Below are 12,393 nucleotides of genomic sequence, written 5' to 3' on the forward strand. Positions count from 1 at the left end.
CCTCGCCCTCCACCTGCGGTCCCTGTGACGTAGGAAGGACTCCTCTGCCAGAGAAGCCCCTGCCGTTTCCTCAGCACCCAGCTTCGGCCTCTCTTCTTACAAGGGAGGAGAAGGAACGTGTGGGGGACGGGAGTAGAAAGAAAAGTGAACACGGGGAGTGTTCCGGGCAGGATTCCTTGGCCCGCTTGCCAGCCAATCTGGCTAGACTTTTTCTAGCTCAGGACAGGAAATCTGAACTTTACAAATCAGTCCATTTCTAGGGGACTGTGTTTTCCTTTTCATTTTTCAGGTTAGTTTTTCCATTTGCTTCCTACTTAAGAAGTTCTTTCTGAAATGTTGCAACCTTGCCTTGCTGAAATAAAGGGGAGGAGGATTTGCCCTCTCAGAGGCCAGGAGAAGCAGGCAGAGGAGGCTGACCTTGATGTTAGGTCTCAGCAGGAAAGGTCAGGAGAGACTGGTTGAGTAGGAGAGAGAGCAAAGAAAGGAGGTTGAGGGTATTCAGGAACTCTGGGAACAGGTGAGGTCAGGCAGACCAGGGTCTTGGTGAGCTGGGTTCCAGGCCCCGGGCACCCAAGCAAATGTTTTCCAAGGGCAGCTAGGAGCAGGGAGAAAGAAAGGGTGGATTCAGGTCAAGGGCCTAGGGAGCTCCAAGATCAAGAGCGAAAGAGCCAAACCCTGCAGCCAAGGCCCAGGGATGCTGGGGCAGAAACAAAGAGCAGAGCTAAGGAGCCCCAGATGGATAAGAGTGAGGGCCTGGGATTGGGCGTGAGCAGGTGGGCAGTGCCGGTGCCTTGTTCTCATCGGTCCCAGGTGGTAAGCCTGGTGTAAGGCACTTGGAGGAATACTAGAGGTGCCAGCTCAAGGGCAAGGGTGGGCACAGAGTCCTCTCAGCAGAGCTTTCCCTGTCTCTTTTGGGGTGTGGGATTCATCCATTTATGATGCATTGTTCGGGAGCGGGGGTTGCTGGGCAAGTCACTCTGTCTGTCTTGAGTCAGAGCCCTTTGAAGTTCCCTGCCACATCTTTCCTCCCAGCTGACTCCTCCCCATTCTTCAAGGTGAATCACATTTCCCTGGCTACTGGCCCCTGCAGCACTTGCTCTCCAGCATGCAAACTGTGCATCTGCGCCCTGCACCCGCAGAGCTCGTAGACCCAGGGGCCTACACTCTGGATTTCCCTACAGCTCCCCCAACAGTGCCTCGCCCATTGAAAGTGTTCAGTCCCTATTTGTTCTGACACTGGGTACAAACTAGAGTCAGCCTAACAAAAGAGCCCACTTGGCATTGAACCCTCAGCCCATACCTGCAGCCAAGGGCACTACCCCATGTGCTGCTCAGAGGGCAGGAGGAGGTGAGACCCCCGCCAGTTCCCAAGGCAGGAGTTCCATCTTTCCCTAGCACAGTGCTTTTCACCCTGCCTTTGGATGGTCTGTTCATATGCTCACTGGACCAGGAGCTACCCCGGGGCTCACACGACGGACTCAGGTCAAGGGCCTACGGAGCTCCAAGGTCAAGAGCAGAAGGGCCAAACCCTGCAGCCAAGGCCCAGGGGTGCTGGGGGCAGAAACAAGGAGCAGAGCTAAGGGGCCCCAGATTGGTAACAGTGAGGGCCTGGGATTGGCCGTGAGCAGGTAGGCAGTGCCAGTGATGCCTTGTTCTGATCTGTCCAGGCCGAGGGTCCAGGTGGGACCCTCGTTCACGAATGTGTCCCTGGTACCTAACAGCATGCCTGACACACTTCTGTGCTCAATCAGTGTAAGTTAAATGGATACATAAATGAGGATAAATAAATGATGGGGAGAGGGGAGGCTGCGAGGCAAGGAGGATGCCATGTGAGCCTTCCATCCCCCAGTGAAGGTTTCCTGTATGTGACAGGCAGTGGAGGGCCGAGGTCCTGGGTGAGGTCTCTGGCCCACAGCAGGTCTGTCCTCTTTGACTTTCACAGGCTCCCTGGCCAGGGGCTACTGTGATGTTCTTAATGAGCTGCAGCCTCTAGGCCAGCCAGTTTCTCTGTGCCCTGGGGCCTCAATGCTATGAAATCTGGGAGCGCCCTGTTGTTGGCCCAGCTACTGGCCCAGCTGTGTTTTGTTTTAGGAGACCAAATCCTGCTTGCCTGGTGGTGTCAGACATTTCCTGTGACCTTGGCCAGGTTTCCCAAGCAGTCCCTGGCCTCTCTCCTGACAGCAACTTGGACAGGCCCTGTGTGTCCAGATAGAGGCGGTGACATGACGCAGGGGGCATTCTAGGAGTTGTGGAGGGAAATGTCTGGGGAGGGGACCACTACATGGATTGGAGATGGCCAGATGCCCCCTGGAGGAGAGCAGGCAGAAACCAAGAGACTCACGTCTAGGAGGAAGACCAGAGGGAGAGGACGAGAGTGTCTCAGGCGGCAGGCAGGGTACCCTAAAAAGGACCAGACTGATGTCCAGCTGTTGTCTGGGCTGGCTGTAAGGGCCTGGAGACTCCCTCTGAGCCCCATGCCATGAATTCTTCCCCAAGGCTGGGCAGAGGGCCTGCCTCACCTGGAGAGCAAAAGCCAGGCAGCCGGGAAGGGACTGAAAGATGGAGAGAGGGCAACGTGCAGGCTTTGGAAAGCAGTGGTTTAGACCAGTGCTTCCCAAACAGAAACTAGTAGGTGAGTCACCTGGGGACTTGTCAACATGCAGGTTCTGATTCAGCAGGTCTAGGATGAGCAGCTCTAACGTGATCTCCAGGGATGCTGATACTACTGGACCATGGACCGTATTTTGAGTTAGTGAGGGTTAGAGCCTGGGCTTTGGTGTGCTCTAATTCTGGATTTACCACTCACCAGCTATGTGACAATAGGTACTCCTCCTAACCTCTCTAAGCCAGTAGTGTCCACCTGATAGGATGATAGGAAAGATTAAATGAGATCATGTTAGTAGAACACTTAGCATGGTGCCTGATGTGAGTTAGTGTTCAACACACATTCAGTGTCAATGGGCAGGATCTCTCTGCCTTGAGCACTTGGGTGGATGGGAGGAGGTTGCAAAGAGCAGACAGAGGAAACTGGAGTGTGTGTGTGTGTGTGTGTGTGTGCGCGCGCACGTGTGCGTGTGCATGTGTGTGTGCACATGTACGTATGTGTAGACCTATTCTGAGAAGAAATCAGAGCCCAGACCCAGCCTCAGGGGTCAGCAGATCCAGCAGTGGCTTTGGCTGGGGTAGGGTTATTCCACCAGGACCATTGTCACCAGCCCTAGGAGAGAGGAGGTTAATGGGAGATGTCAAGCATGGGAGGACCTCTGCTGGGTTTGCTCCTTGCCTAGACCTGAGGACCTAGAGGCTGAGCCCTGGGGACATCTACACAGGCTTGAGGAGGATCACTTGAACCCAGGAGTCGGAGGTTGCAGTGAGCTGAGATCACACCTTCGTACTCCAGCCGGGGTGACAAGAGTGAAACTCCGTCTCAAAAAGAAAAAGAAAAAAAGAAACTAAGCAAGCTCGGACATGACATGGGCAACAAGGGGCCTGAAGGGCAGTACTGAGCCCTGAGTGGGGTGTCAGGTGGTGTCTGGGGAGCTGTGGCCCCATGGTGGTGGCTCCCAGCAGGCTGCTCCTGCCTGACTGCTCCCTCTCCTCTGGATTGCCTCCTCTCTGCACACCCCACCTCTTTATCCTCTGTGCACTGTGTTCATTGTGTATGGCTGCCATGACATACGATCACAAAATTAGCAGGTTAAAACAACACACATTTATTTCTGTACAGTTCTATAGGTCACACATCTGAAACCGGTCTCAGCAGGCTGAAATCAAGGTGTGAGCAGGCTCCTGGGACTCTAGGGGCTCCATTTCCTCGCTCATTCAGGTTATCTACAGAATTCAGTCCCTTGCAGTTGTAGGACTGAGTCCCCATTTCCTTGCTGGCTGTCACTCAAGGGCTGTTCCTAGCATCAGGAGCTGCCCTCATTCCTTGGCTTGTGGCCTCCTTCCTCCATCTTCAGACCCAGCAGCAGCAGCTGGACTCCGTGTTTGCAGCTTCCCTCTGCCTGTGTCTTTGGCTGTCTCTGTCCCTGACTCGCTCCCTTGCCTCCTTCTTCTACTTTTAGGGGCCCATGTCATGACCCGGGGCCCACCCAGATAATCCAGGACCATCTCTCTATTTTAAGGTCAACTGATGAGCAACCTTAATTCCATCGGTCAACTGATTAGCAATTTTAATTCCATCCATAACCTGAATTTTCTTTTGCCATTTGATATAGCATATTCAAAGGTGTAACCCCAGGGATGGAGATCATGGGGGCCAACCACACCCACTCACTGCAGCACATTCCAGTTGGGACCCTTGTCTAAAGTGGAAGAGCTCCCTCTTATCAAGGGCTTGCCACAAGGGTGGCCCTACATGATCTGGCCTCAAAACCTCTCTGACATCACTGCTGTCCACCCTCACCTCTCAGCCCGTGTTCATCCTCCTTCTGCCCTGCCGGCTGACCGTATCTTCCTCAAACATGCTGGAGACAATCCTACCTCAGGGCCTCGGTACTTGCTGTCTCCCTCCCTGGAGCCCTGAAATTTTTTTGTTTGTTTGTTTTTGAGCCAGGGTCTCACTCTGTCACCCAGGCTGGAGTGTACTGTCACAGCTCACTGCAGCCTCGACCTCCTGGGCTTGAGCGATCCTCCTATCTCAGCCTCCCAAGTAGCTGAGACTACAGATGTGCACCACTACACCTGGCTCTTTTATTATTATTATTATTTTTTTTGAGATGGAATCTTACTCTGTCGCCCAGGCTGGAGTGCAGTGGCGTGATCTCGGCTCACGGCAACCTTGGCCTCCCGGGTTCAAACAATTCTGCCTCAGCCTCCCAAGTAGCTGGGACTACAGACGTGCACCATACCTGGCTAATTTTTTTTGTGTGTATTTTTAGTAGAGATGAGATTTCACCGTATTGGCTTTTAGAGATGTGGTTTCACCACGTTGCCCAGGCTGGTCTCCAACTCCTGGGTTCAAGCGATCTTCCTGCCTTGGCCTAAGTGCTGGGATTACAGGTGTGAGCTCAGGGCAAGCTGAGTCACTGCACCTGGCCCCTGTATTAGTTTTCTAAGGCTTCCATAACAAACTGAGTGGCTTAAAACAGCAGACATTTATGCTCTTACAGCTCAGAAGCTGGAAACCCAAAAATCAAGGTGGCAGGATTGGTTTCCTCTGAGATCTGAGGGAGAAGGTTCCGTGCCTCTCTGCAGCATAGCTGGTGGCAATCCTTGGCCTTCCTTGGCTTGTAGCTGCACGACCTTGACCTCTGCCTCACTTATCACAGGGCCTTCTTCCTTACGTGTGTCTGTGTGTCTCTGTTTGTCATCTTCTTATAAGGGTGCCAGTCATTGGATTTAGGGTCCTCCCTAATCCAGTTTGACCTCATCTAAACCTAACTAATTACATCTGCAAAGGCTATTTCCAAATAAGGTCACATTCATAGGTCCGGGGTTAAGACTTCGTGTCTTTTCGTGGGGACACAATTCAACCCACGTGAAAACACTCTTCCCCCGACACTCCCATGGCTGCTTCTCCCCTTTCCTTCTTGGTGGGGCCCTCTCTGCCCATTACATCTAAAGCCCTCCACACCCTCCCGCCTCCCACCTGGCTGTTTTTCTCTGCAGCACTAAGATCTCAGGTATTTTACCTGTGTATTTGAATTAATGTTTTTCTTACCCCAAGAAACTGTCAGGTGAGGGAGGACAGGGGGTTTTCTCTCTTTCATTGGTTGATATCTCTCCAGCACCTTGAGCATGACTCAGCCCATTGTAGAGCTGAGTAGGGCTGAGTCGATTAGCTGTCTGCACACATTTTGTTTTATGTGTCACAGCTCCTTGCAACAGGTGGCCCTGTTTGCAACAGATGTTGCCATTCTGTTGGTGAGAAGAGGCTCAGAGAGGGGAGGTAGCCCGTCCCTACACTTTCCCAGCCTGGTATCTCCAGCACCTGTTCTCTGCCTGCACTAATCTCTCTGAGCTTTTGTCTGTAGGGAGACAGGGAAGGGCCGGGGCACCAGGCAGCTCTTGCTGGAGGTCCAACCTCGGGTGGTGAGTGCCGGGACTACTGGGCGTATGTGGCAGCGTGTGCCTGTGTGGGGGTGGTCACCTGGCAGAGGCTCCCTATCCCAGAGAAAACCCCAACTTACCTCAGCCTCCCAGCTCCACAGGGGCCCTGTTGGCACTTTTTGGCATGACCTTTAACCTACTGCTGCTGAGAATGAGCCCTCGGGTTTCCCGTGGGAGCGCTGCCCCTCCACCCAAGACCTTTGACTAACTTTCCTGTTGGGAGCACAGGGACTCCACTCCCAAGTGGGTGGTCTCTCTAAGTCTGAGGGAACAGAGGGACCTTGCAATAGACTGTTGCCCTGGAGCCACTGTGGGGAGACCCAGGCATCCCTTCCCCAGGGCAAAGGTGCCGGGAAGGCAGCATCCCCTGGATGAGAGAATGGCAGGGGGTTTGCCCAGTGATGAGGCAGAATCAGAAACTAGGTGCCAGGGCTGGGTGAGGTGGTTCACCCCTGTAATCCCAGCACTTTGAGAGGCTGAGGTGGGCAGATCACCTGAAGTCAGGAATTTGAGATCAGCCTGGCCAACATGGCGAAACCCATCTCTACTAAAAACACAAAAAATTAGCTGGGTGGGTGTCTTTGTAGGCATGGTAGCAGGCATCTGTAATCCCAGCTACTTGGGAGGCTGAGGCAGGAGAATCACTTGAACCTGGGAGGCGGAGGTTGCAGTGAGCTGAGGTCACGCCACTGCACTCCAGCCTAGGCAACAAGACCAAAATGCCATCTCAAAAAAAACTAGGTGCCGGGAAGAGAGTGGCTGGGAACAGACACCCAGCATGGGGAACTCAGTGTGGCAGCTTGTAAATTGTGTCCCCTTCCTCCAGTGCCAGCAGCAAAGGGGGGGAGGCAGGGAGGACACAGGACAAGGCTCCCTGCATGGCTGCTGTGGACAGGTTTCCTGATGATATTATGAACCTAGAAACAGATGTTGAGGCTTGGCTGGCAGGAAGGAACTGTGTGGCACTGTTAAGAGTGAGTGCAGACTGGTCCCTGGCTGGGGCAGTGCTGTGTGCCCTGAGCTTTAGACTCTGCTGGTTGGAGAAGGCGACATGAGAAGGGTGCCCAGTGGCCCAGTGCGTGTGTCAGGGGAGCCCGGGGCAGGGGCTTAAATTTGGTTTTAGGTAGAATTTAAATTCCAATGCCCTCGCAAACTTTGCAAGCCCGTTTACCTCTCTGAAACTCAATTTCTTTGACTTTGATGTGGGAAAACAAATGCCCATCTCTTAGGATGGTTGGGAGAATTTACTGAAATACTGTAACCTGATTTGTGGGGTGTCTGCCACACAGTCAGTCCAATAAACATGAAATCCCTTGGCCTACCTGCCTACTCCATGTGCTTATGACAAATCAGTGTAGAACACCTCATTTGCTAGGATGAGTTTTTCTGCATCCCACTGTCTGGGCTTACAGCTGGGGAAACTGAGGCAGGATGCAGGTTGGCCATTAGGTTGTAGGTCAGCCTGAAGGCCTGCCCTGACCTTCTGAGCCTGGCCCCTGCTCCAGCCCCTCCCACCGCTGCCACCGTCCTCTCTGGGCTTCTGCATGCTGCTGCGTGCCTTCTGCTTGTTCCTTTGGGCTACGCAGCCCCCTGTTTGTCCTTCTTCCTCCTCATTCAAGTCCCTTGGAGCCAAGACTGTTTTCTGATTCAGCTGGGACATGCTGGGAGACCAACGTGTGCTCAGAGACTTTGGGAAAATCCTCTCCCCTTCCTGGACCTGTTCCCACATTTGTAAATCAGAGGGCTAGTGTGGATCTCCTCTAAGCTCAAGAGCTAATGGTCAGCTGGGCACAGTGGCTCATGCCTGTAATCCCAGCACTTTGAGAGACTGAGGCGGGTGGATCACTAGAAGTCAGGAGTTCAAGACCAGCTTGGACAACATGGTGAAACCTCATCTCTCCTAGAGATACGAAAATTAGCTGGGTGTGGTGGTGCGCACCTGTAATCCCAGCTACTCAGGAGGCTGAGGTGGGAGAATGGCTTGAACCTGGGAGGCGGAGGTTGCAGTAAGCCGAGATCACACCAGTGCACTCCAGCCTGGGCGACAGAGCCAGACACGGTTTCCAGGAAAAAAAAGAAAAAAAAAGAGTGAATGGTCTAGGACTCTGGCCGCCAGCCTGGCCACTTCCCATCCCTGATGGTGAAATGTGCTTATTCTCCCCTTGGCCTGTTTCCAAGGTTGTGACAAGAACATGTGAGCCTCTTACCAGCACAGACCATTGTCACTGTCCCTGATGGGGGGCTAAGCAGCCTGCATCTTCTGTGCTATGTCACCCGCTTCCTTATGGCCACTGAGTGCTCTTTCTCTGTGGGGTTAACTCAACCCTACAAATTTTTGGTGGCCTCCGAGGGTTGAGCCCCTCTCTCTCTCTTTTATTTTTTTAGCCTTTTTTGTTTCTTTTTCTTGACCTGTTTTTATAACTCTGATTCCCAAAATTGCCCCTTGGGTTTTTCTGGAATTCCCGCAACACTTAGGACCTTGAAAACTATTTTGAATAGACTCAGAATCCGTAAACCCAATTTGGGTCTCTTAGCTACTACCTGCCCTTGTGACCTTGGCCAAGCCATTTAACATCACTAAGAATTCGTGTCCCTATCTGTAAAACAAGAGAGTTAATTCTTCCCTCATTGGGATGTTGTAAGAATTAACTCAGATGTGTGTGAAAGATTGCTTTGTGAGTTTTAACATGCCTTGCAAATGCTTGTTACTACCTTTTGGCTGTCCTTACAGTGGGCTGAGGTATTTGCTCATGACTGATATATGTACAGAAGCCACTTTTAGGAAGAAGCTCCTCAGTGAGGCCCTTGAGGAAGTGTTTTAAAGTAAATCTTTTAATTTTTTTTTTTTTTTTTTTTTTTTTTTTTTGAGGTGGAGTCTCACTCTGTCACCAGGCTGGAGTGCAGTGGCATGATCTTAGCTCACTGCAACTCTGCCTCCCAGGTTCAAGCGATTCCCCTGCCTCAGCCTCCCAAGTAGTTGAGACTACAGGCGTGTGCCACCACACCCAGCTAATTTTTTTTTTTAATTTTAGTACAGATGGGGCTTTACCATGTTGGCCAGGATGGTCTCAATCTCCTGAACTTGTGATCTGCGTGCCTTGGCCTCTCAAAGTGCTGGGATTACAGGCATGAGCCAGCGCGCCCGGCCAGAAATCTTTTAATTTTAAGCTTAGGGAAGGACATCCCCTGTCGTATACAGCTTAATACGACAGGGGATGTCCTTCTCTCATACCACACTACCCTTTTCTTTTCCTCCTTGCTATCCCCACTTCAGAGTCACCAGCTCTGTGACAGGTACCCCAAGAGTTGTGCGGTACCCAAACTGTGCAGCTGTATGTGGTGATTCTAGACCTGGCTTCTTTCCAGGATGAAGAGAGATGTCTCCAATTTCCCTTACAAAGTGGGTTGCTTCAGGGCAGTCCTCTCCAGCTGGGTTTGGCTGTGGAGGTCCCTTTTAGGAGGGATGGATCTCAGGGGCTTTGTAGTGTTAACGTGCACCTCTCTAACCCACACAAACACCTGAGACCCACGGAGGTCAGGCCCTGAGCAGGCCACGGCTGGCCTTAGGGGCACAGGTGTGGGATGATAAAAAGACTCCGGCTCGCCGGGCGCGGTGGCTCACGCCTGTAATCCCAGCACTTTGGGAGGCTGAGGCAGGTGGATCAGGAGGTCAAGAGATCGAGACCATCCTGGTAAACATGGTGAAACCCCGTCTCTACTAAAAATACAAAAAAAAAAAAAAAAAAAAAAAAAAGACTCCGGCTCTGGGTGGATGTAGCCCAGGGCACATGGTCTAGCTATGCTTTGATCAGGAGCCTGGAGACCCCAGGAGAGGTGGTGAGGAAGGTGGGGGCCCATATGCCTTCCTTCCTCTGCGTGGTAAAGCCAGCAACCTCTTCCTTTTGTCATGCTTGGCGCAGGGCGGACACCCCTGGGTTGGTGAGGATGCCGAGCTCAGGCGTCTGAGTGCTCAGGGGAAGAGGCCTCTCCTGCTCCCCTGATTCAAGGGAAATGGTGTCTGCTTTCTACACACTTCCTCCTACCTTCTCCCTTCTCCCATTGGAGCCTGAAGGCATCTGGCCCAAGAAGATCTCAAAATCTCTGATGACGACCTAGTGACTCCTTTTTTAAGGATTCTCCAAGAGCTGAGGATTATATGGGCCACATCCTAGGTTTGGTTTCAGGAGAGGACTCCTCCCAGCCCAGTCCCAGGTCCAGCCCTTAATACATCTCTGAGGTACGAGCTATTCGCCTTCTGTCCTCCCACAGCCTGAAGCTGGGTGATGGGGAAAGCTACCTCTTCCAGTTCATCATCATCATCACCATCATCATCATCATCATCAGTAGGATTTATTGCATCCTACGGTGTTTCAGGCACTGTGCTAGGTTCCTACCCTTTTCTTTTCCTCCTTGCTGTCCCCACTTCAGAGTCACCAGCTCAGTGACATGCAGGACATGGATGATGCACACATGTCTTTTGGTCAATTGTGTTGTGTCTAAGTAGTGGAGTACAAATGGCATAGCACGGGGACCCGCACTCAGAAGCAGAGGGGTGTGGAGGTTCCCCAGAGCTCATCACGGCCTTGGTGGTATGCTTAGAATTATGGTGACCGCGGTGAAAGTTTGGGTTAAGACTGGCTAGCACTAAGGTTGTGGTTAGGGTGACATTCTATTTAACATGACGGTAGTGGTTAGGGTCAGATTAAAGGGCTAACTTTAGTAGTGCAGCATTAGAGTGAGGTTTCAATCTCAGGGTTGTGGTCAGGGTTGGGTTAGGGTTCTGCTAACGTAAGATTTAGGACTGTGGGGTTTTTTTGATTGCATGTGATTGCCGTTCTAACCTGCCGTTGATGGAGCCTTATTGAGTAAGCCGGCAGTTTACGGGCACCACCTAATTTAATCCTGGGGGCAGCTTGGCACAGTGGCTAAGAGCATGGGCCGCAAGTGAGATAGGCCCCGGTTCCATCTGACTCGGTTGCTCCCTGGCCATGCTGTCAAGTGTGTTTTTTCACACCCCCAAGTCTTGGTGTGAAAGACTGTTGATACCCATACTGGCTCCGCAGGGCTGTGGTCAAAATAACACAAGGGAATGTGGCTCAAGTGCTGGGTCACATAGGTAAGGGTTCAGCACTCGAAAGCAAATACTTTTTCTTGTCTGGGTCAGTTAGAGTTCCAGCAGGAAAGAGATGGCACACTTGATGTTTTTATTTACAAGGGCACCAACAGGGTCAGGAGAAAACAATGAAGGATGGTGGAGTATCCCAGGGTAGCTACATAGGCAAGTCCTTACCCTCCAGGTCTAAAGGGGCAAGGGACCAGAAGTCGTAAGAACCCAGGGTAGCTCAGGCTGTAGGAGAGGGCCTTGGACAGGGCTGTGGCCGCTGGTGGAGGAATGCAGCCACTGCCTATTTCAGTGCCTGTCGCAAGGGAGCTGGGAGGATCCGCACCTCCACTCACCTTCTCCTGCCCTCTGACCTCCTGCTGGAGTTCCCCATTAACTGAACTGGACCAGAAGACCGAGGGCAAAGGAACCTCCCAGGTCCCAGAGAGGGGATGGAGGGGGATCCAGGGGTGAGTGGAAGATCCTCAGCACATTTGCCAGTTCTTGCTGTGACCCTGTGAGGAGGGTATTCCCATGAACTCCCCCTTTGCAATGAGGACACTGAGGGTAAGGGTAATTCCAGCCCGGTTCTGCTTGACTTCAGAACTTGCATTTGTAGTCATTGTGCTAACCAGCTTCCAGGGCATGTGAGTCTAGGCCCGTGTGGGAACACCCAGCTTGGCTTGGAAACTGCAGAGGACTGAGTCAGGCAAGGTATCCAGTGTCTTTTCAGAAAACTACAGAAGTCAGTGGGAACCTGGAGCAGCATTCAGCCTCATTAAAATGCTAATGTATGCAGTTTTCAGCACTGGACTTAAAAAAATAGTAACAATAAACATTTCAAGCTTGAAGCTGTGCTCATAGCATCTAACTGACTGAAATCCTGTAGGATTTTTGTTTGAAAGGAAGAGGTTGGGAGCAATGAAGCAAGAAAAGAAAGGCTGGCAAAGCTCTTTTTCAGATGGCCCAGGGAAGGTTCTCCCCGTCCTGCTGCTTTTTACAGAACTGGCTGCTCGCTCAGTGAGGGTCACCCTCTGAGGGTGTGTGTGTTTGTGTGTGTGTGTGTGTGTGTGTGAGGTGGGGCGTGGGTGGAAGCTTCGGAGGGAACATGCCTCAAAATTCATAATGAGGATTTTTTTCAGGCTCCATGAATTCTCCTTTTGAGCTCAAGGTTTTCAAAGACGTATCAGGTTTCACCCCTTGTCCAGGACGTAAAGGAAGTTTCTGATTTATGGGTC

The 12,393-nt window shown here is 51.9% G+C and overlaps 1 protein-coding gene across 5 annotated transcripts in view; it reads left to right on the forward strand.

Moving 5' to 3' along the window:
• Positions 1-12,393, forward strand: part of LTBP2 (latent transforming growth factor beta binding protein 2) — a 117,359-nt gene that overhangs the window by 31,570 nt on the left and 73,396 nt on the right. The window lies entirely within an intron of this gene.

The sequence above is a fragment of the Saimiri boliviensis genome, chromosome 2 (genome assembly GCF_048565385.1).
Source record: "Saimiri boliviensis isolate mSaiBol1 chromosome 2, mSaiBol1.pri, whole genome shotgun sequence".
Taxonomy (NCBI): Eukaryota; Metazoa; Chordata; class Mammalia; order Primates; family Cebidae; genus Saimiri; species Saimiri boliviensis.